Raw genomic sequence first — 22,767 nt, forward strand, 5'->3', positions numbered from 1 at the left:
ATGTAGCGAGAATTCTTGTCAGTATTCGTACATGAAGTGATGTCGAAGGATCAGGTAATCAAAATCGCGAAACAGCCACTTTCGTATGGTGGATGCTTTGTGCTGGAAGCAGCCTAGCTATGAAAACAGCTATGAACACAGAGTACTGTCGAAAACTGCGTGCTGACACAGAACGCTACGTAGTGGGCGGATTGTGCGTGACACGTTAACATTTGCACTTCACACGGTCGAAATACTGTCACACAACTCAAGCGGCTCTTTCAGCATTCACATACACTGGTATTCAGCACAGCGCATGTTGTAGGTGTCAGATTAAGAAACCTCTTTGAGAATATGGTCCAGATCGGATGCTGCAACTAGCAAGTGTGGCAAGATCTCAGTAGGTGGCGGGGTGCACACCTGCTTACTTGTGCGGCCTGTTGGTCTAGGGGTATGATTCCTGCTTTGGGTGCAGGAGGTCCCGGGTTCAAATCCCGAACAGGCCCTACTTTTCACTTTCGCGACAACCCAGCACTACGATAAACTTGCGAGTCTCTGAAAGTAAGCCATGCAGCAGGACAAACTGCATGTCGGGCCACCGGCCCATGAGACTCTCAGGTGCGTCTTATGGAAAGCAATCTACGTTGCAGGATTAAGCCGTCTTCGCTTACTTATATCTATACGTAAAGACTGGCACGTACAACGATTCCATTCGTTCCCCAGGACCTAGTACATCGCATGCAAGTTTGGCAAATGCATGCGCATGCAGCACCCAAAACGGTGAGATGTCTTTCCTGCGGGGAGGAACAGCTGAGGTCGTCTTCTCGCAGTTGAACCCCTTACGTCCCGTTAATAATCCTAGTAGCAAAAGCATAAGCATTTGGAGCGTTCCCCATTCACCTGTGGCCTGCTATTAACATTTTTCTTTGATTGCAGAAGGTCCCGGGTTCAAATCCCGGACAGGCCCTACATTTCACTTTCGCGACAACCCAGCACTACGATAAACTTGCGAGTCTCTGAAAGTAATCCATGCAGCAGGACAAACTGCATGTCGGGCCACCGGCCCATGAGACTCTCAGGTGCGTCTTATGGAAAGCAATCTACGTTGCAGGATTAAGCCGTCTTCGCTTACTTATATCTATACGTAAAGACTGGCACGTACAACGATTCCATTCGTTCCCCAGGACCTAGTACATCGCATGCAAGTTTGGTAAATGCATGCGCATGCAGCACCCAAAACGGTGAGATGTCTTTCCTGCGGGGAGGAACAGCTGAGGTCGTCTTCTCGCAGTTGAACCCCTTATGTCCCGTCATTAATCCTAGTAGCAAAAGCATAAGCATTTGGAGCGTTCCCCATTCACCTGTGGACTGCTATTAACATTTTGCATTTCATGATCCTAGTTAAATTTCTGCATATACAATTCCAACCACCGGCTCGTACACATTTCTAGAAACGATCGCAAAACACAGCGTCAGGTTCCACCGAGACTCGAACTCGGATCGCTGGATTCAAAGTCCAGAGTGCTAACCATTACACCATTTTTTTTTCTTTCACCATTTTTTTTAATCTTTTTCTTTTTTTTTCATTTTTTTTTTCTTCTGCCTTGAATTTTAGTTATGGATTTTCTCTTTTTTATCGTAGATAATGGCTCCTTGCCAATTAAAATTAATAAACTCCATCCGAGAGAAATAAAATGGTGCCGTGAAGGTGAAGACATCTGAGTGCAAGTGAAAAGTAATGTTCTCCAGTAAAGAATAGTATGTCCAAGTGTCTTGTTGGATCAATGAACCTCTATTGTTCCATAAGATCAAGATTCTGTCTTGTGAAATTAAAGCGGCTCTCCGCCGGGTGAATAAAAAAAAAAAAGAAAATGAAAAGGTGCTTTCAAAATTAATAAATCAAAGAAAGATAAATTGGTTAATGTGGTAGTACTGGACTCTGAGTGTCCACGGTGGGAAGGTCGCGTGGTGACTGCTTCATAGTTTGTCTTCTCGTGAAGTAGATATCTCATTGTCCGTGTCGGATCTTGACACTTTCACTCCTACAGTTTCTCCAAGGTTGTTACCCCAAAGTGTCGTCTCATAACTTTGATGCAGTCACTCGCGAAATTCGGCCGTGCCGTCGTGCTCCTGTTCGTAAACGTGCAATCCGAGGGGTGTTCATATACCCATCACCATAATTTGTAACATATTTCCATACGTGTCTGCATAATCCCTGTGTCGCATGATCAGTGCATGTTGATGTTCCAAGTACACGAGGTAGTCATCAAGTGTAGCACGGCGATGGTTGATGATAAAGGCAATGGTGTGGCCTAACATCCAGATGGCCGCGTTGTGTTTCCTGCGTGAATATCGTATTTTTTGCGGACGGAGCAATTCCATTGGATCCACGTTTTGTGGTACAGTACGGTCAATGATTGCTAAGTTGCTCCGCACATGAGCGACGATCGGCCCTGCGGTACTACAGGTTAACCGGTGGGCCATAGTGTCCACATAGCCGCATAAGTCGCAGTTCGGTGTGGGGCTTAGGTGGATCTTGTGCAATTTTTCATTGGTAGGCACCTTGTCGTTGATAACTAAGTACCATGCGGATGCGACCCTTGAAGGCAATACGTGGCTATGGACAGTTCTCCAGACTGTATTCCACTGGATTTGCGGGTATTTTTGTGTTATTCTGTTGGTTCTGCCGTCGGTTGTAAGAAAGCTATATATCTTGGTGTTGGTATACGGTGGATGGATGCCCTCTGCGTAACGTATGTAACTAAATTCACTGTAATATAGTCGGATGTGGCGAAAGGTCATCGGTATCGTGGCCTCATTGATAGGTGGACTTAGACTGCATGGCCTCCAGCTTGAGAGGATGGTCCACGTGAAACTCGATGTGTCTTGCTTAACAATTTTCTCTATGCGGTTAATTAATAATGTCCGGCATTTGTGTTTGGTACTAATGAGACCAAGTCCCCCTCTCGACGATGGTAGGGTTAATGTTTCAAAGCTGACTTTAAATATATGTCTCCGCAGCACGTACCAACAGAATGCTTTTTGTATACTGGCTGCGAGGTGATCGGAAACCGGTAATATTTTAGCTAAATAATACATACGGCTCGCTATAGATATGCGAACTGTATGAACTTTCTGCAAGAGATCCAGTTCCCTATCAGAATAAATACAGGTTGTTGCTCGAACCTTGTGCAACATATCTGTCCAGTTTTTGGTGGCCATAACATCAGGGACCGCACACCAATAAACGCCAAGAGATTTGTGTTGGTCTTTCGTTGCACACCAATCGATATGGGTGACATCACCGATTCCGCACCCGACGTGTAGGAACGTCGTCTTCCTTTTGTTGAGCTTCGCGCCGGTGACCGCATTGAAGGTGGTGACAATGTGTCCTATCTCCAGGAGATTAGCCTCTGAGGTTACACCTAAGCAGACGTCATCAGCGTAAGCAATACATGCCATCTTCTGCATGCCAATGGGGATTCCTCTGGACCTCTGATTTATGGTCATAAGCAGAGGCTCGACAGCGATGGCATACAACGCCATCGATAACGGGCAGCCTTGTCGGATTGATCGTCTGATCGTTATTGCGTCCGTTAAGTGACCATTGACAATTACACGAGACGTGGCGTTGGAAATTAATTGATGTAGCAGAGTGACGAAACGGCAGCCAAAACCCATCTTCAGCAGTGCCTTAGTCAGGTATTCGTGACTGATGCGGTCATACGCTTTTTCAAAATCGAGAAGAAGCAACGCCCCAGGCTCTTGAGTGTGCGCTAATGTGCATATCACTTCCCTGAGATCGCAGGCAGCTGATATTATGCTTCGGCCAGGTACCGCTCCATATTGATGGTTTCCAAGGAGTTTGTTCAGTACCGGTTGCATGCGCTGCTTCACTGCCCTCGTTATGATTTTAAAGTCCGAGTTGAGTAGCGTAATCGGTCTGATACCTTGGATCTTCCGACTGTTGCCTGGTTTTGGCAAAAGTACAATAAAGCCTTCCCTCAATTCGTTAGGAACAGAATCGAGTCTCCACATCTCATTAGCTATTTGGAGAAACGTTGGAGCCAGGATGTCCCAATAGTGCTGATAAAATTCTGCGCCGAGACCGTCGGGGCCAGGGGATTTCCGTTTTGCAGCGCTGAAGACCGCCTGTTTTAAGTCTTCTGCACTGAAAGCCGCCTCTATAGTTTCAATGTCCTCGTGTGATAAGACAGAAGGGATGTCCCAGAGGACTTCGTCGCAGAGTGCGTCGTCAACCTCTTGTCTGTTATACAGGTCACTGATGTGGCGGTATATATGCAATGCGATGTCCCGTTGTTTAGTAAAGACAGTTCCCGCTCCATCTTCCACTTCTTCAATTAGCTTGGCTTTCTCTCGCCGCAGAGTGCGTAAGGTATGGTATAGGGAAGCCGTCTCATCTGCCGCGATATCCTTGGGCTGTGACCTACGTATGGTGACTTCCATTTGCTGGCGATAGAGAGTCATAATCTTAGCTTTATATTTCTTGATGCGGCAGTAAGTGTCAACGGCTGTGATGTCAGCGCCGTGGTATAATTCCCGAAGACCAGAAAAATAAAATTCTATTGTCTGCCTATGCCAGTACGACTTCTGATACGCATAGCGTTTAATCGTTGTCCGAAGTTTAGGTTTTGCACTATGGAGCCACCATTCGGTGATAGACCTATACCTGGTTTGCGTGCGCTGTAGTTGCCCCCACACCTGTGTTATCTCTTCGTCCAGCTCTCTGTCTTGCAACAGGCCAACATTCAGTTTCCAATAACCCCTCCCACGAGTTACTTGTGGGCGTTGGAGGTTTACATAGCAATGGTGGACACTATGGTCTGAAAAGCTGACGGGGGCGACATCACTGTTGGCTACCCTACGACCAAGAGCGGGGGAGACATAAATCCGGTCGATCCTGCTGGCAGAATTACTGGTAATGTGCGTGTATGCTACGCGATCGCCGTGTATAAGTTCCCAGCTGTCTAGTAGTTTCAGTCCTTGCACAAGACAGTCGAGCTCTGTGCACTTATTAAAGTTGGGCGTTTGATCCTTTGGTGAAAGAACGCAGTTAAAATCTCCGCCTACAATACAGTTCTCAGCATGTCTACCAATTAAAAAGGGGATATCGTTTTTGTAAAAAGAGGACCGCTCCTGTCGGCGGTTGCTGCCGGATGGTGCATATAAGTTGACAATCTTAATACCGTTAACTATACATGCGATGCCTCTGCCATTAATGAGCCGTACTACATTTGAGTGGGGGATGCCATCTCGTAATAAAATTGCGGTCCCAGTATGGTCTTCTTTGCTAATATTTACTATAGTGGTAAAACCAGCTACTGTCGGTTCCACGCAAACTTCCTGTAGTAACCCAATGTCCACGTTCGTTCGGCGGATGAAGTCGGTAAACGCTCGAAGTTTTACATCGGTCTGGATTCTGTTCATGTTAATGGTCGTCAGATTATACGTAAAGATTTCAGTCGTTGAGGCAGAAATTGCGCAAGCTGGGAAAGACCATCACCTCTATGCATACACAGACACCCACCACTACAGCACTACAAACACCTATAAGGGGCCCTCGTTGCGGTCTGTCTCATCGTCCGAACCCCACGAAGGTCCCGGAGGTTGCTGCCGGCCGTCGTCAGATTCCATAGGTACTACTCCGTCGGGTGGGGGCGATTCTGGAACAGCAGATTGGCTGGTTTTTAATTTTGCAGCCACCTGTTGCGCCACGGGCTTCAACTGTTTTGCAGTCTGTGTAGCACCGTCGCGAGCAACGCGAGGTTTCTTTTTATCAGGTGACACTCTGCGTTTGGCATCTTTTGGTGCATCGCAATCTACCTTTTTAGCTTTCCGGGAACCTGAAGCTGCATGCGGTAGGTTGGTATTTAATTGGCTATCAGGGGAATCTGCAAGAACTGTGACAGTTTCAGCAGGCTGTAATGTCACCTGTCGGGTGTTCACGGGGTCGGAATGCCAAGGGTCACATGAAGGAATGTCGGTGACGGAGCGGATGTTGTCCGACAGCTCAAGGGACGTGTCTTCCTTCGCCGTTGCGGGTTCATCTACATTTGTGGGAGGGATAGATTCCTTAGCAGCTTCGCCCTCGACAGAACTTTGTTCAGGAATGATGGGAGATTCCGTGTTGATATTATGACCTGCCGGAGCGTCGGACATTTCCACGTCACCGGAATGTGTGACGGCAGATGTGTCGTGCGCGGCACTGTACATCGCGGCATCAGCAGAGCTCGCGAAAAGGCCGGCACCGGTAAACAAGCGGCTGGCTACGGTGGCGTACTGTGCACGCGGCTTGCCGTCCGGCCCTGTCTCGGCCGGCAACTGCACAGGTCTCCTGCGCGGACATTGAGTTCTGAGGTGGCCGAACATGTTACAAACAGAGCATGTGCGAGGTTGCCCTTCATAAACAATTAGAGCTTTAAAACCGCACATATGAACGAAAGACGGAATGTGAGTTTCTAAGTCAATCCTGACAGTTCTGACCCCGTTGTCAACTTTATAGTACATATCGCCACCCCAACGGTCGGCGGTGACTGAGTACACGGTACCGTACTTGGATAGGGCCTCCTTGATGTACTTAAAGTCAAGTTCAAAGGGTAGCAAATGCACTTTAACTGCCCGAAGTCCTAGTCCGGCGTAAGTAATGGCAACACGACTCACCTCGCCAGTGCTGGACTTGTATTCGGCGACCCCGTTCGTAGTGGCCATAATCCTCTGGCAGATATCGTCGTTTTTAAATTTAACGTAGAAAACGTTGCTCAAAAAATCATATCCCATGCCAAGGCAGTCTTCTGAAGGTACTTTAAACGTGTCACGAAACCAATCATCAAACTCGTAAACCTTAGGACGCACGACATCGAAACTTAAGCTGAACTTTAAAGTGTACTTCCTTAAATGAGACTCCATTATGCACGAATACTAACAACTCACAAAGCGCAAAATGTAAACACACGCGAGCGTAAAACCGCCGAGCACGTCGCGCTGCTGCGTCCGACCGCTAAGGCGGCTAGGCCGCGACTGCACCATGGAACCGGATGCCTGTAGCGCTCTTAAATTCAGTGGTATCACGTAATTAAGCCGATAAGATGCGATGTTATTACACGTATGGTCCTCAGGAAGTGTTTGCGTGGCTAATGAAGCAAACCAAGTAGGCTGGAAGTGGAAGGAGCACCTTCGAATGTAGCGAGAATTCTTGCCAGTATTCGTACATGAAGTGATGTCGAAGGATCAGGTAATCAAAATCGCGAAACAGCCACTTTCGTATGGCGGATGCTTTGTGCTGGAAGCATCCTAGCTATGAAAACAGCTATGGACACAGAGTACTGTCGAAAACTGCGTGCTGACACAGAACGCTACGTAGTGGGCGGATTGTTCGTGACACGATAACATTTGCACTTCACACGGTCGAAATACTGTCACACAATTCAAGCAGCTCTTTCAGCATTCACATACACTGGTGTTCAGCACAGCGCATGTTGTAGGTGTCAGATTAAGAAACCTCTTTGAGAATATGGTCCAGCTAGGATGCCGCAACTAGCAAGTGCGGCAAGATCTCAGTAGGTGGCGGGGTGCAGACTTGCTTACTTGTGCGGCCTGTTGGTCTAGGGGTATGATTCCTGCTTTGGGTGCAGGAGGTCCCGGGTTCAAATCCCGGACAGGCCCTACTTTTCACTTTCGCGACAACCCAGCACTACGATAATCTTGCGAGTCTCTGAAAGTAAGCCATGCAGCAGGACAAACTGCATGTCGGGCCACCGGCCCATGAGACTCTCAGGTGCGTCTCATGGAAAGCAATCTACGTGGCAGGATTAAGCCGTCTCCGCTTACTTATATCTATACGTAAAGACTGGCACGTACAACGATTCTATTCGTTCCCCAGGAACTAGTACATCGCATGTAAGTTTGGTAAATGCATGCGCATGCAGCACCCAAAACGGTGAGATGTCTTTCCTGCGGGGAGGAACAGCTGAGGTCGTCTTCTCGGAGTTGAGCCCCTTACGTCGTGTTATTAATCCTAGTAGCAAAAGCATTAGCATTTGGAGCTCTCCCCAATCACGTGTGGACTGCTATTAACATTTTGCATTTCATGATCCTAGTTAAATTTCTGCATATACAGTTCCTACCACCGGCTCGTACACATTTCTAGAAACGATCGCCAAACACAGCGTCAGGTTCCACCGAGACTCGAACTCGGATCGCTGGATTCAAAGTCCAGAGTGCTAACCATTACACCATGGAACCGGATGCCTGTAGCGCTCTTAAATTCAGTGGTATCACGTAATTAAGCCGATAAGATGCGATGTTATTACACGTATGGTCCTCAGGAAGTGTTTGCGTGGCTAATGAAGCAACCAAGTAGGCTGGAAGTGGAAGGAGCACCTTCGAATGTAGCGAGAATTCTTGCCAGTATTCGTACATGAAGTGATGTCGAAGGATCAGGTAATCAAAATCGCGAAACAGCCACTTTCGTATGGCGGATGCTTTGTGCTGGAAGCAGCCTAGCTATGAAAACAGCTATGGACACAGAGTACTGTCGAAAACTGCGTGCTGACACAGAACGCCACGTAGTGGGCGGATTGTTCGTGACACGATAACATTTGCACTTCACACGGTCGAAATACTGTCACACAACTCAAGCAGCTCTTTCAGCATTCACATACACTGGTGATCAGCACAGTGCATGTTGTAGGTGTCAGATTAAGAAACCTCTTTGAGAATATGGTCCAGCTAGGATGCCGCAACTAGCAGTGCCGCAAGATCTCAGTAGGTGGCGGGGTGCAGACTTGCTTACTTGTACGGCCTGTTGGTCTAGGGGTATGATTCCTGCTTTGGGTGCAGGAGGTCCCCGGTTCAAATCTCGGACAGGCCCTACTTTTCACTTTCGCGACAACCCAGCACTACGATAAACTTGCGAGTCTCTGAAAGTAAGCCATGCAGCAGGACAAACTGCATGTCGGACCACCGGCCCATGAGACTCTCAGGTGCGTCTTATGGAAAGCAATCTACGTGGCAGGATTAAGCCGTCTCCCCTTACTTATATCTATACGTAAAGACTGGCACGTACAACGATTCTATTCGTTCCCCAGGAACCAGTACATCGCATGCAAGTTTGGTAAATGCATGCGCATGTAGCACCCAAAACGGTGAGATGTCTTTCCTGCGGGGAGGAACAGCTGAGGTCGTCTTCTCGCGGTTGAGCCCCTTACGTCCCGTTATTAATCCTAGTAGCAAAAGCATAAGCATTTGGAGCGCTCCCCATTCGCGTGTGGACTGCTACTAACATTTTGCATTTCATGATCCTAGTTAAATTTCTGCAATTAGAATTCCTACCACCGGCTCGTACACATTTCTAGAAGCGATCGCCAAACACAGCGTCAGGTTCCACCGAGACTCGAACTCGGATCGCTGGATTCAAATTCCAGAGTGCTAACCAGTACACCATGGAACCGGATGCCTGTAGCGCTCTTAAATTCAGTGGTATCACGTAATTAAGCCGATAAGATGCGATGTTATTACACGTATGGTCCTCAGGAAGTGTTTGCGTGGCTAATGAAGCAACCAAGTAGGAAGGAAGTGGAAGGAGCACCTTCGAATGTAGCGAGAATTTTTGCCAGTATTCGTACATGAAGTGATGTCGAAGGATCAGGTAATCAAAATCGCGAAACAGCCACTTTCGTATGGCGGATGCTTTGTGCTGGAAGCAGCCTAGCTATGAAAACAGCTATGGACACAGAGTACTGTCGAAAACTGCGTGCTGACACAGAACGCTACGTAGTGGGCGGATTGTTCGTGACACGATAACATTTGCACTTCACACGGTCGAAATACTGTCACACAACTCAAGCAGCTCTTTCAGCATTCACATACACTGGTGTTCAGCACAGCGCATGTTGTAGGTGTCAGATTAAGAAACCTCTTTGAGAATATGGTCCAGCTAGGATGCCGCAACTAGGAAGTGCCGCAAGATCTCAGTAGGTGGCAGGGTGCAGACTTGCTTACTTGTGCGGCCTGTTGGTCTAGGGGTATGATTCCTGCTTTGGGTGCAGGAGGTCCCCGGTTCAAATCCCGGACAGGCCCTACTTTTCACTTTCGCGACAACCCAGCACTACGATAAACTTGCGAGTCTCTGAAAGTAAGCCATGCAGCAGGACAAACTGCATGTCGGGCCACCGGCCCATGAGACTCTCAGGTGCTTCTCATGGAAAGCAATCTACGTGGCAGGATTAAGCCGTCTCCGCTTACTTATATCTATACGTAAAGACTGGCACGTACAACGATTCTATTCATTCCCCAGGAACTAGTACATCGCATGCAAGTTTGGTAAATGCATGCGCATGCAGCACCCAAAACGGTGAGATGTCTTTCCTGCGGGGAGGAACAGCTGAGGTCGTCTTCTCGCAGTTGAGCCCCTTACGTCCCGTTATTAATCCTAGTAGCAAAAGCATAAGCATTTGGAGCGCTCCCCATTTACGTGTGGACTGCTACTAACATTTTGCATTTCATGATCCTAGTTAAATTTCTGCATATACAATTCCTACCACCGGCTCGTACACATTTCTAGAAACGATCGCAAAACACAGCGTCAGGTTCCACCGAGACTCGAACTCGGATCGCTGGATTCAAAGTCCAGAGTGCTAACCATTACACCATGGAACCGGATGCCTGTAGCGCTCTTAAATTCAGTGGTATCACATAATTAAGCCGATAAGATGCGATGTTATTACACGTATGGTACTCAGGAAGTGTTTGCGTGGCTCATGAAGCAACCAAGTAGGCTGGAAGTGGAAGGAGCACCTTCGAATGTAGCGAGAATTTTTGCCAGTATTCGTACATGAAGTGATGTCGAAGGATCAGGTAATCAAAATCGCGAAACAGCCACTTTCGTATGGCGGATGCTTTGTGCTGGAAGCAGCCTAGCTATGAAAACAGCTATGGACACAGAGTACTGTCGAAAACTGCGTGCTGACACAGAACGCTACGTAGTGGGCGGATTGTTCGTGACACGATAACATTTGCACTTCACACGGTCGAAATACTGTCACACAACTCAAGCAGCTCTTTCAGCATTCACATACACTGGTGTTCAGCACAGCGCATGTTGTAGGTGTCAGATTAAGAAACCTCTTTGAGAATATGGTCCAGCTAGGATGCCGCAACTAGCAAGTGCGGCAAGATCTCAGTAGGTGGCAGGGTGCAGACTTGCTTACTTGTGCGGCCTGTTGGTCTAGGGGTATGATTCCTGCTTTGGGTGCAGGAAGTCCCGGGTTCAAATCCCGGACAGGCCCTACTTTTCACTTTCGCGACAACCCAGCACTACGATAAACTTGCGAGTCTCTGAAAGTAAGCCATGCAGCAGGACAAACTGCATGTCGGGCCACCGGCCCATGAGTCTCTCAGGTGCGTCTTATGGAAAGCAATCTACGTGGCAGGATTAAGCCGTCTCCGCTTACTTATATCTATACGTAAAGACTGGCACGTACAACGATTCTATTCATTCCCCAGGAACTAGTACATCGCATGCAAGTTTGGTAAATGCATGCGCATGCAGCACCCAAAACGGTGAGATGTCTTTCCTGCGGGGAGGAACAGCTGAGGTCGTCTTCTCGCAGTTGAGCCCCTTACGTCCCGTTATTAATCCTAGTAGCAAAAGCATAAGCATTTGGAGCGCTCCCCATTTACGTGTGGACTGCTACTAACATTTTGCATTTCATGATCCTAGTTAAATTTCTGCATATACAATTCCTACCACCGGCTCGTACACATTTCTAGAAACGATCGCAAAACACAGCGTCAGGTTCCACCGAGACTCGAACTCGGATCGCTGGATTCAAAGTCCAGAGTGCTAACCATTACACCATGGAACCGGATGCCTGTAGCGCTCTTAAATTCAGTGGTATCACATAATTAAGCCGATAAGATGCGATGTTATTACACGTATGGTACTCAGGAAGTGTTTGCGTGGCTCATGAAGCAACCAAGTAGGCTGGAAGTGGAAGGAGCACCTTCGAATGTAGCGAGAATTTTTGCCAGTATTCGTACATGAAGTGATGTCGAAGGATCAGGTAATCAAAATCGCGAAACAGCCACTTTCGTATGGCGGATGCTTTGTGCTGGAAGCAGCCTAGCTATGAAAACAGCTATGGACACAGAGTACTGTCGAAAACTGCGTGCTGACACAGAACGCTACGTAGTGGGCGGATTGTTCGTGACACGATAACATTTGCACTTCACACGGTCGAAATACTGTCACACAACTCAAGCAGCTCTTTCAGCATTCACATACACTGGTGTTCAGCACAGCGCATGTTGTAGGTGTCAGATTAAGAAACCTCTTTGAGAATATGGTCCAGCTAGGATGCCGCAACTAGCAAGTGCGGCAAGATCTCAGTAGGTGGCAGGGTGCAGACTTGCTTACTTGTGCGGCCTGTTGGTCTAGGGGTATGATTCCTGCTTTGGGTGCAGGAAGTCCCGGGTTCAAATCCCGGACAGGCCCTACTTTTCACTTTCGCGACAACCCAGCACTACGATAAACTTGCGAGTCTCTGAAAGTAAGCCATGCAGCAGGACAAACTGCATGTCGGGCCACCGGCCCATGAGTCTCTCAGGTGCGTCTTATGGAAAGCAATCTACGTGGCAGGATTAAGCCGTCTCCGCTTACTTATATCTATACGTAAAGACTGGCACGTACAACGATTCTATTCGTTCCCCAGGAACTAGTACATCGCATGCAAGTTTGGTAAATGCATGCGCATGCAGCACCCAAAACGGTGAGATGTCTTTCCTGCGGGGAGGAACAGCTGAGGTCGTCTTCTCGCAGTTGAGCCCCTTACGTCCCGTTATTAATCCTAGTAGCAGAAGCATAAGCATTTGGAGCGCTCCCCATTCACGTGTGGATTGCTACTAACATTTTGCATTTCATGATCCTAGTTAAATTTCTGCATATACAATTCCTACCACCGGCTCGTACACATTTCTAGAAATGATCGCCAAACACAGCGTCAGGTTCCATCGAGACTCGAACTCGGATCGCTGGATTCAAAGTCCAGAGTGCTAACCATTACACCATGGAACCGGATGCCTGTAGCGCTCTTAAATTCAGTGGTATCACGTAATTAAGCCGATAAGATGCGATGTTATTACACGTATGGTCCTCAGGATGTGTTTGCGTGGCTAATGAAGCAACCAAGTAGGCTGGAAGTGGAAGGAGCACCTTCGAATGTAGCGGGAATTCTTGCCAGTATTCGTACATGAAGTGATGTCGAAGGATCAGGTAATCAAAATCGCGAAACAGCCACTTTCGTATGGCGGATGCTTTGTGCTGGAAGCAGCCTAGCTATGAAAACAGCTATGGACACAGAGTACTGTCGAAAACTGCGTTCTGACACAGAACGCTACGTAGTGGGCGGATTGTTCGTGACACGATAACATTTGCACTTCACACGGTCGAAATACTGTCACACAACTCAAGCAGCTCTTTCAGCATTCACATACAATGGTGTTCAGCACAGCGCATGTTGTAGGTGTCAGATTAAGAAACCTCTTTGAGAATATGGTCCAGCTAGGATGCTGCAACTAGCAAGTGCGGCAAGATCTCAGTAGGTGGCGGGGTGCAGACTTGCTTACTTGTGCGGCCTGTTGGTCTAGGGGTATGATTCCTGCTTTGGGTGCAGGAGGTCCCGGGTTCAAATCCCGGACAGGCCCTACTTTTCACTTTCGCGACAACCCAGCACTACGATAAACTTGCGAGTCTCTGAAAGTAAGCCATGCAGCAGGACAAACTGCATGTCGGGCCACCGGCCCATGAGACTCTCAGGTGCGTCTTATGGAAAGCAATCTACGTGGCAGGATTAAGCCGTCTCCGCTTACTTATATCTATACGTAAAGAGGGGCACGTACAAGGATTCTATTTGTTCCCCAGGAACTAGTACATCGCATGCAAGTTTGGTAAATGCATGCGCATGCAGCACCCAAAACGGTGAGATGTCTTTCCTACGGGGAGGAACAGCTGAGGTCGTCTTCTTGCAGTTGAGCCCCTTACGTCCCGTTATTAACCCTAGTAGCAAAAACCTAAGCATTTGGAGCGCTCCCCATCCACGTGTGGACTGCTACTAACATTTTGCATTTCATGATCCTAGTTAAATTTCTGCATATACAATTCCAACCACCGGCTCGTACACATTTCTAGAAACGATCGCAAAACACAGCGTAAGGTTCCACCGAGACTCGAACTCGGATCGCTGGATTCAAAGTCCAGAGTGCTAATCACTACACCATGGAACCGGATGCCTGTAGCGCTCTTACATTCAGTGGTATCATGTAATTAAGCCGATAAGATGCGATGTTATTACACGTATGGTCCTCAGGAAGTGTTTGCGTGGCTAATGAAGCAACCAAGTAGGCTGGAAGTGGAAGGAGCACCTTCGAATGTAGAGAGAATTCTTGCCAGTATTCGTACATGATGTCGAAGGATCAGGTAATAAAAATCGCGAAACAGCCACTTTCGTATGGTGGATGCTTTGTGCTGGAAGCAGCCTAGCTATGAAAACAGCTATGGACACAGAGTACTGTCGAAAACTGCGTGCTGACACAGAACGCTACGTAGTGGGCGGATTGTTCGTGACACGATAACATTTGCACTTCACACGGTCGAAATACTGTCACACAACTCAAGCAGCTCTTTCAGCATTCACATACACTGGTGTTCAGCACAGCGCATGTTGTAGGTGTCAGATTAAGAAACCTCTTTGAGAATATGGTCCAGCTAGGATGCTGCAACTAGCAAGTGCGGCAAGATCTCAGTAGGTGGCGGGGTGCAGACATGCTTACTTGTGCGGCCTGTTGGCCTAGGGGTATGATTCCTGCTTTGGGTGCAGGAGGTCCCGGGTTCAAATCCCGGACAGGCCCTACTTTTCACTTTCGCGACAACCCAGCACTACGATAAACTTGCGAGTCTCTGAAAGTAAGCCATGCAGCAGGACAAACTGCATGTCGGGCCACCGGCCCATGAGTCTCTCAGGTGCGTCTTATGGAAAGCAATCTATGTGGCAGTATTAAGCCGTCTCCGCTTACTTATATCTATACGTAAAGACTGGCACGTACAACGATTCTATTCGTTCCCCAGGAACTAGTACATCGCATGCAAGTTTGGTAAATGCATGCGCATGCAGCACCCAAAACGGTGAGATGTCTTTCCTGCGGGGAGGAACAGCTGAGGTCGTCTTCTCGCAGTTGAGCCCCTTACGTCCCGTTATTAATTCTAGTTGCAAAAACATAAGCATTTGGAGCGCTCCCTATTCACGTGTGGACTGCTATTAACATTTTGCATTTCATGATCCTAGTTAAATTTCTGCGTATACAATTATAACCACCAGCTCGTACACATTTCTAGAAACGATCGCAAAACACAGCGTCAGGTTCCACCGATACAAGAACTCGGATCGCTGGATTCAAAGTCCAGAGTGCCAACCATTACACCATGGAACCGGATGCCTGTAGCGCTCTTAAATTCAGTGGTATCATGTAATTAAGCCGATAAGATGCGATGTTATTACACGTATGGTCTTCAGGAAGTGTTTGCGTGGCTAATGAAGCAACCAAGTAGGCTGGAAGTGGAAGGAGCACCTTCGAATGTAGCGAGAATTCTTGCCAGTATTCGTACATGAAGTGATGTCCAAGGATCAGGTAATCAAAATCTCGAAACAGCCACTTTCGTATGGCGGATGCTTTGTGCTGGAAGCAGCCTAGCTATGAAAACAGCTATGGACACAGAGTACTGTCGAAAACTGCGTGCTGACACAGAACGCTACGTAGTGGGCGGATTGTTCGTGACACGATAACATTTGCACTTCACACGGTCGAAATACTGTCACACAACTCAAGCAGCTCTTTCAGCATTCACATACACTGGTGTTCAGCACAGCGCATGTTGTAGGTGTCAGATTAAGAAACCTCTTTGAGAATATGGTCCAGCTAGGATGCTGCAACTAGCAAGTGCGGCAAGATCTCAGTAGGTGGCGGGGTGCAGACTTGCTTACTTTTGCGGCCTGTTGGTCTAGGGGTATGATTCCTGCTTTGGGTGCAGGAGGTCCCGGGTTCAAATCCCGGACAGGCCCTACTTTTAACTTTCGCGACAACCCAGCACTACGATAAACTTGCGAGTCTCTGAAAGTAAGCCATGCAGCAGGACAAACTGCATGTCGGGCCACCGGCCCATGAGACTCTCAGGTGCGTCTTATGGAAAGCAATCTACGTGGCAGGATTAAGCCGTCTCCGCTTACTTATATCTATACGTAAAGACTGGCACGTACAACGATTCTATTCGTTCCCCAGGAACTAGTACATCGCATGCAAGTTTGGTAAATGCATGCGCATGCAGCGCCCAAAACGGTGAGATGTCTTTCCTGCGGGGAGGAACAGCTGAGGTCGTCTTCTCGCAGTTGAGCCCCTTACGTCCCGTTATTAATCCTAGTAGCAAAAGCATATGCATTTGGAGCGCTCCCTATTCACGTGTGGACTGCTATTAACATTTTGCATTTCATGATCGTAGTTAAATTTCTGCATATACAATTCCAACCACCGCCTCGTACACATTTCTAGAAACGATCGCAAAACACAGCGTGAGGTTCTACAGAGACTCGAACTCGGATCGCTGGATTCAAAGTCCAGAGTGCTAACCATTGCACCATGGAACCGGATGCCTGTGCCGCCCCTTAATTCAGTAGTATCATGGAATTAAGCCGATAAGATGCGATGTTATTACACGTATGGTCCTCAGGAAGTGTTTGCGTGGCTAATGAAGCAACCAAGTAGGCTGGAAGTGGAAGGAGCACCTTCGAATGTAGCGAGAATTCTTGCCAGTATTCGTACATGAAGTGATGTTGAAGGATCAGGTAATCAAAATCGCGAAACAGCCACTTTCGTATGGCGGATGCTTTGTGCTGGAAGCAGCCTAGCTATGAAAACAGCTATGGACACAGAGTACTGTCGAAAACTGCGTGCTGACACAGAACGCTACGTAGTGGGCGGATTGTTCGTGACACGATAACAATTGCACTTCACACGGTCGAAATACTGTCACACAACTCAAGCAGCTCTTTCAGCATTCACATACACTGGTGTTCAGCACAGCGCATGTTGTAGGTGTCAGATTAAGAAACCTCTTTGAGAATATGGTCCAGCTAGGATGCTGCAACTAGCAAGTGCGGCAAGATCTCAGTAGGTGGCGGGGTGCAGACTTGCTTACTTGTGCGGCATGTTGGTCTAGGGGTATGATTCCTGCTTTGGGTGCAGGAGGTCCCGGGTTCAAATCCCGGACAGGCCCTACTTTTAACTTTCGCGACAACCCAGCACTACGATAAACTTGCGAGTCTCTGAAAGTAAGCCATGCAGCAGGACAAACTGCATGTCGGGCCACCGGCCCATGAGACGCTCAGGTGCGCCTTATGGAAAGCAATCTACGTGGCAGGATTAAGCCGTCTCCGCTTACTTATATCTATACGTAAAGACTGGCACGTACAACGATTCTATTCGTTCCCCAGGAACTAGTACATCGCATGCAAGTTTGGTAAATGCATGCGCATGCAGCACCCAAAACGGTGAGATGTCTTTCCTGCGGGGAGGAACAGCTGAGGTCGTCTTCTCGCATTTGAGCCCCTTACGTCCCGTTATTAATCCTAGTAGCAAAAGCATAAGCATTTGGAGCGCTCCCCATTCACGTGTGGACTGCTATTAACATTTTGCATTTCATGATCCTAGTTAAATCTCTGCATATACAATTCTTACCACCGGCTCGTACACATTTCTAGAAACGATCGCAAAACACAGCGTCAGGTCCCACCGAGACTCGAACTCGGATCGCTGGAATCATGGTCCAGACTGCTAACCATTACACCATGGAACCGGATGCCTGTAGCGCACTTAAATTCAGTGTTGTCACGTAATTAAGCCGATAAGATGCGATGTTATTACACGTATGGGCCTCACGAAGTCTTTGCGTGGCTAATGAAGCAACCAAGTAGGCTGGAAGTGGAAGGAGCACCTTCGAATGTAGCGAGAATTCTTGCCAGTATTCGTACATGAGGTGATGTCGAAGGATCAGGTAATCAAACTCGCGAAACAGCGACTTTCGTATGGCGGATGCTTTGTGCTGGAAGCAGCCTAGCTATGAAAACAGCTATGGACACAGAGTACTGTCGAAAACTGCGTGCTGACACAGAACGCTACGTAGTGGGCGGATTGTTCGTGACCCGATAACATTTGCACTTCACACGGTCGAAATACTGTCACACAACTCAAGCAGCTCTTTCAGCATTCACATACACTGGTGTTCAGCACAGCGCATGTTGTAGGTGTCAGATTAAGAAACCTCTTTGAGAATATGGTCCAGCTAGGATGCTGCAACTAGCAAGTGCGGCAAGATCTCACTAGGTGGCAGGGTGCAGACTTTGCTTACTTGTGCGGCATGTTGGTCTAGGGGTATGATTCCTGCTTTGGGTGCAGGAGGTCTCGGGTTCCAATCCCGGACAGGCCCTACTTTTCACTTTCGCGACAACCCAGCACTACGACAAACTTGCGAGTCTATGAAAGTAAGCCATGCAGCAGGACAAACTGCATGTCGGGCCACCGGCCCATGAGACGCTCAGGTGCGCCTTATGGAAAGCAATCTACGTGGCAGTATTAAGCCGTCTCCGCTTACTTATATCTATACGTAAAGACTGGCACGTACAACGATTCTATTCGTTCCCCAGGAACTAGTACATCGCATGCAAGTTTGGTAAATGCATGCGCATGCAGCACCCAAAACGGTGAGATGTCTTTCCTGCGGGGAGGAACAGCTGAGGTCGTCTTCTCGCAGTTGAGCCCCTTACGTCCCGTTATTAATCCTAGTAGCAAAAGCATAAGCATTTGGAGCGCTCCCCATTCACGTGTGGACAGCTATTAACATTTTGCATTTCATGATCCTAGTTAAATCTCTGCATATACAATTCTTACCACCGGCTCGTACACATTTCTAGAAACGATCGCAAAACACAGCGTCAGGTTCCACCGTGACGCGAACTCGGATCGCTGGAATCAAAGTCCAGAGTGCTAACCATTACACCATGGAACCGGATGCCTGTAGCGCTCTTAAATTCAGTGGTATCGCATAATTAAGCCGATAAGATGCGATGTTATTACACGTATGGGCCTCAGGAAGTCTTTGCGTGGCTAATGAAGCAACCAAGTAGGCTGGAAGTGGAAGGAGCACCTTCGAATGTAGCGAGAATTCTTGCCAGTATTCGTACATGAGGTGATGTCGAAGGATCAGGTAATCAAACTCGCGAAACAGCGACTTTCGTATGGCGGATGCTTTGTGCTGGAAGCAGCCTAGCTATGAAAACAGCTATGGACACAGAGTACTGTCGAAAACTGCGTGCTGACACAGAACGCTACGTAGTGGGCGGATTGTTCGTGACATGATAACATTTGCACTTCACACGGTCGAAATACTGTCACACAACTCAAGCAGCTCTTTCAGCATTCACATACACTGGTGTTCAGCACAGCGCATGTTGTAGGTGTCAGATTAAGAAACCTCTTTGAGAATATGGTGCAGCTAGGATGCTGCAACTAGCAAGTGCGGCAAGATCTCAGTAGGTGGCGGGGTGCAGACTTTGCTTACTTGTGCGGCCTGTTGGTCCATTCCGGCTTTCGCTGTCGCCACGGTCGGCCGTGCTAGCTGGTTGCTCCGCGTCGTCGGTGTCGTTGCCAGTGTTTACTGTTTGCCGTCGTGTGTTTCTGTGTGCTGAGTGATTCACGTGCATTGTACTTTTTTGTGGTCGTCCTTTTCGTCAGCAAATTGCCGATCTTGTACGGGATTCGGGCTTGACCGGATTCCATACAGCTGCAGCGCCATGTCTACCACCATCCGGAAAAACACCCTGGTTTTTGGCTTTGACAAGGATACCCGCCGAGTTCAACCGACCGCCCTCGAGAATCATGACTGGCTAACCGAGGTAATATGCATCGCTTCTGATTCTGTGCACACCACCCAGTTAGATTCTGATCGTTATTGCGTGTTTGTCAAGTTTCTCAGTCCAGTAGCAGCTGATCGACTTCTTGAAAAAATCGGCAAACAAGCCCTTTTGTTCATCGCGACGGCACCACTAGTATGGTAACTGTAACACGTGCCGATACCTCGATTCAGACAGTTCGAGTCCTTAACTTGCCCATAGAGATTGACAACGCTAAAATTAAAGATGCACTTTCTAAGTTTGGTGAGGTTAAAGAAATTGTCAACGAAAAGTGGTCGTCTCGGTACAAATTACAATGTTTCAATGGGATTAGATCTGTGGACATGGAAGTAAAAATGAACATTCCTTCTCACATCACAGTTGATGGTTATAAGGCTCACATTATATATTCTGGTCAAGCCCCCACCTGCCATATCTGCAATGAACTAGGCCGTCTTCGCCAGGACTGCCCCCGCCGCGTTTTTGTCTTAAAAAATAATCTCCAGCCGCGGCGTAGATTAACACTTAACGAGGTAATGGCAGTAGAAACTTCTGGTTCTTCTGCGCACCCTGATGTTGATGCTCCCCAGGCAACTACCTCCGAGACTCCGCCCATAACCGCTGATGCGTTTCCACCACTCGTAGGACGGCAAACTGCTGCGCCAGTTTGTCTTGAAAGTGAATCTCAGCAAAAGAAAAGGCCGCTGGAACGTAGTGATGAGCATTCAGATGAGGAAGTATCTCACACGACTCCTGCAGCCCGGAAACCAAAACCATCAATCGCGGAGGATTTAGTACCAGATGATGTTATGCGAGTCGATTTTGAAGCCAGTGCGGATGGACTTGAGGGGATGCCGAATTCTGAGACGCCGGGTCATGAACAGGAACCTCCAATTTTGAGTGCCGCGCCCGAAGGACAACAGCCGCTACAACGCGCACACAGTGAGGAAGTGTTGTGTCAACAACGCGCTACAGCTGACGCCCGACAACAAGCTTCGGGCGGAAGTAAACAAGTGAAAGTGTTTACCAACCTGCCAGCTGCCGGCGGCAGTGCTGCGACAACGACACGACCGCGTCTCAAAGAATCCACAAAAACTTCGGGACCTCAAAACGCCACACGACGAAGGCTCAATCCACAGCCAAATCTCTCCGCTCCTCGCAACAAGGGAAATTCCACTTCCTCGCAAGCGGATGTAGTACCCCGAAATATTAGTTATGAAATTGTGAGGGAACGATCCGGTGATGACAACAGCAAAGAACTCGGCGAAGCCCATCCTCCACAGTAGTAATTCCGTTGGTACAAAGTTTGTTCCATGCTGTCGCCTAAGGTTGCAAAGCTTCTTCGTGTTTTTTCTGTCCTTTTACCCGGTTATGGTTCGCAGCATTCACTGTGTCGTTTTTGCTACAACCGGCCTATGATTCGTAGTGTATCACTTGTTATGGTTTCTATTTCGCTTCTTGATCCAATAATCCTCTCATGGCTGCTCTTATTATACCTTTTTTAATCCTGCAGCCGGCGCTCTTGAGCTCGATGCCATCGTTTTGTTATACTTTTACATCTCATTACCTATATGCTACAGGCCTATACTATCACTTCCCTTAATATCAATAGGATTACGTCAGAGTTAAAACTTGCTTTATTAAAACAATTTTTGTTTGACTCTGGTACAGATATTGCCCTTTTACAAGAGGTTGCAACATGGCAGCTTAACATTCCCGGCTATGTTGCAATAATCAATTTCGCTCCTGAATTCAGTGCTGGCACAGCGATTTTAGTCAGGGAAGGAATACCTCTAACCGATGTCGAAAAGTTAGACTCTGGACGGGGCATAGGCGTGAATATCATGGGCGTCAGTGTTATCAATCTGTATGCACCATCTGGAAGTACTCGGCGCGCTGATAGATCGAAGTTTTTTAAGGAGGATATCATTTACTTACTGCGGAGAGACTCTCCAAACTTGATCATTGCAGGCGATTTTAATTGTGTATTGCACCATAAAGACCAATCCCCCAATTTTAATTATTCCCCTGAATTAAACTTTCTTGTCTCCCAAATGAAACTGAGGGACGCGAGGGAAGTTAAGTATCCCACGCTTGTGAAATACACGCACATTTCACATAATTCCAGTAGCAGGATTGATAGAATCTATATATCAAGTCACATAGTGAGGAATTTGCTACAAATGGAAATCACTCCAGTCAGCTTCTCTGATCACTGTAGTGTGAGTGCCTGCATCAACTTAGACCGGCAACCCACTCACTGGTTTAGGAATCAGTGGAGCATGAATGTCGGCCTTTTAACAGACGACGAGCTCGAGGTCGAATTAAAGACAGCTTGGGAATTTTGCTTGCGCTCTGTACACAACTTTCCGAGTGTTTTGGAGTGGTGGACCCGCAAGGCAAAGCCCAAATTACGGAAAGTAATTATATCTTATAGTATAGAGAGATCTCGGGCAGTTCACCGTACAATGGAATTTTACTACATGGTCTTAAGGGATTTGTATGATCAGGCAGATGGCTCAGACAGGCGCTTGTCCGACATCAAGAAAATTAAAGCGACATTATTAAGCTTAAAGAGAAAACAACTGGAGGGTCTTAAACTTAAGTCAAAAGCCAGATCTGTTAGCGAGGACGAAACGGCTGCGTTATATCATCTGATTAAACATCGCAAGAACCGACGACGGATATTCATGGACGAACTTAAATTAGAAAACGGTACTGTCCTCACTGTGCAAAACGAGATAATCAGAGAAATCCATAGGTATTACAGCGCCCT

General features: G+C 47.7%; 16 non-coding genes across 16 annotated transcripts; 9 read left to right on the forward strand and 7 right to left on the reverse strand.

Annotated features, from left to right (window-relative positions):
• Window positions 1-413: 413 nt before the first annotated feature.
• On the forward strand, window positions 414-485 carry Trnap-ugg. Its single transcript has one exon. It is a non-coding gene; the product is annotated as a tRNA-Pro (tRNA).
• Window positions 486-7,590: 7,105 nt separating this feature from the next.
• Trnap-ugg lies at window positions 7,591-7,662 on the forward strand. The gene has a single exon. It is a non-coding gene; the product is annotated as a tRNA-Pro (tRNA).
• Window positions 7,663-8,169: 507 nt separating this feature from the next.
• On the reverse strand, window positions 8,170-8,241 carry Trnaq-uug. The gene has a single exon. It is a non-coding gene; the product is annotated as a tRNA-Gln (tRNA).
• A 1,135-nt stretch (window positions 8,242-9,376) lies between these two features.
• Window positions 9,377-9,448, reverse strand: Trnaq-uug. Its single transcript has one exon. It is a non-coding gene; the product is annotated as a tRNA-Gln (tRNA).
• Window positions 9,449-10,005: 557 nt separating this feature from the next.
• On the forward strand, window positions 10,006-10,077 carry Trnap-ugg. Its single transcript has one exon. It is a non-coding gene; the product is annotated as a tRNA-Pro (tRNA).
• Window positions 10,078-10,584: 507 nt separating this feature from the next.
• On the reverse strand, window positions 10,585-10,656 carry Trnaq-uug. Its single transcript has one exon. It is a non-coding gene; the product is annotated as a tRNA-Gln (tRNA).
• Window positions 10,657-11,213: 557 nt separating this feature from the next.
• On the forward strand, window positions 11,214-11,285 carry Trnap-ugg. Its single transcript has one exon. It is a non-coding gene; the product is annotated as a tRNA-Pro (tRNA).
• A 507-nt stretch (window positions 11,286-11,792) lies between these two features.
• Window positions 11,793-11,864, reverse strand: Trnaq-uug. Its single transcript has one exon. It is a non-coding gene; the product is annotated as a tRNA-Gln (tRNA).
• A 557-nt stretch (window positions 11,865-12,421) lies between these two features.
• Window positions 12,422-12,493, forward strand: Trnap-ugg. The gene has a single exon. It is a non-coding gene; the product is annotated as a tRNA-Pro (tRNA).
• Window positions 12,494-13,000: 507 nt separating this feature from the next.
• On the reverse strand, window positions 13,001-13,072 carry Trnaq-uug. Its single transcript has one exon. It is a non-coding gene; the product is annotated as a tRNA-Gln (tRNA).
• Window positions 13,073-13,629: 557 nt separating this feature from the next.
• On the forward strand, window positions 13,630-13,701 carry Trnap-ugg. Its single transcript has one exon. It is a non-coding gene; the product is annotated as a tRNA-Pro (tRNA).
• A 507-nt stretch (window positions 13,702-14,208) lies between these two features.
• Window positions 14,209-14,280, reverse strand: Trnaq-uug. Its single transcript has one exon. It is a non-coding gene; the product is annotated as a tRNA-Gln (tRNA).
• Window positions 14,281-14,832: 552 nt separating this feature from the next.
• Window positions 14,833-14,904, forward strand: Trnap-ugg. The gene has a single exon. It is a non-coding gene; the product is annotated as a tRNA-Pro (tRNA).
• A 1,136-nt stretch (window positions 14,905-16,040) lies between these two features.
• Trnap-ugg lies at window positions 16,041-16,112 on the forward strand. Its single transcript has one exon. It is a non-coding gene; the product is annotated as a tRNA-Pro (tRNA).
• Window positions 16,113-16,619: 507 nt separating this feature from the next.
• Trnaq-uug lies at window positions 16,620-16,691 on the reverse strand. The gene has a single exon. It is a non-coding gene; the product is annotated as a tRNA-Gln (tRNA).
• A 557-nt stretch (window positions 16,692-17,248) lies between these two features.
• Trnap-ugg lies at window positions 17,249-17,320 on the forward strand. Its single transcript has one exon. It is a non-coding gene; the product is annotated as a tRNA-Pro (tRNA).
• The last annotated feature ends 5,447 nt before the right edge of the window (window positions 17,321-22,767 follow it).

The sequence above is a fragment of the Schistocerca piceifrons genome, chromosome 2, assembly GCF_021461385.2.
Source record: "Schistocerca piceifrons isolate TAMUIC-IGC-003096 chromosome 2, iqSchPice1.1, whole genome shotgun sequence".
NCBI classification, from domain to species: domain Eukaryota; kingdom Metazoa; phylum Arthropoda; class Insecta; order Orthoptera; family Acrididae; genus Schistocerca; species Schistocerca piceifrons.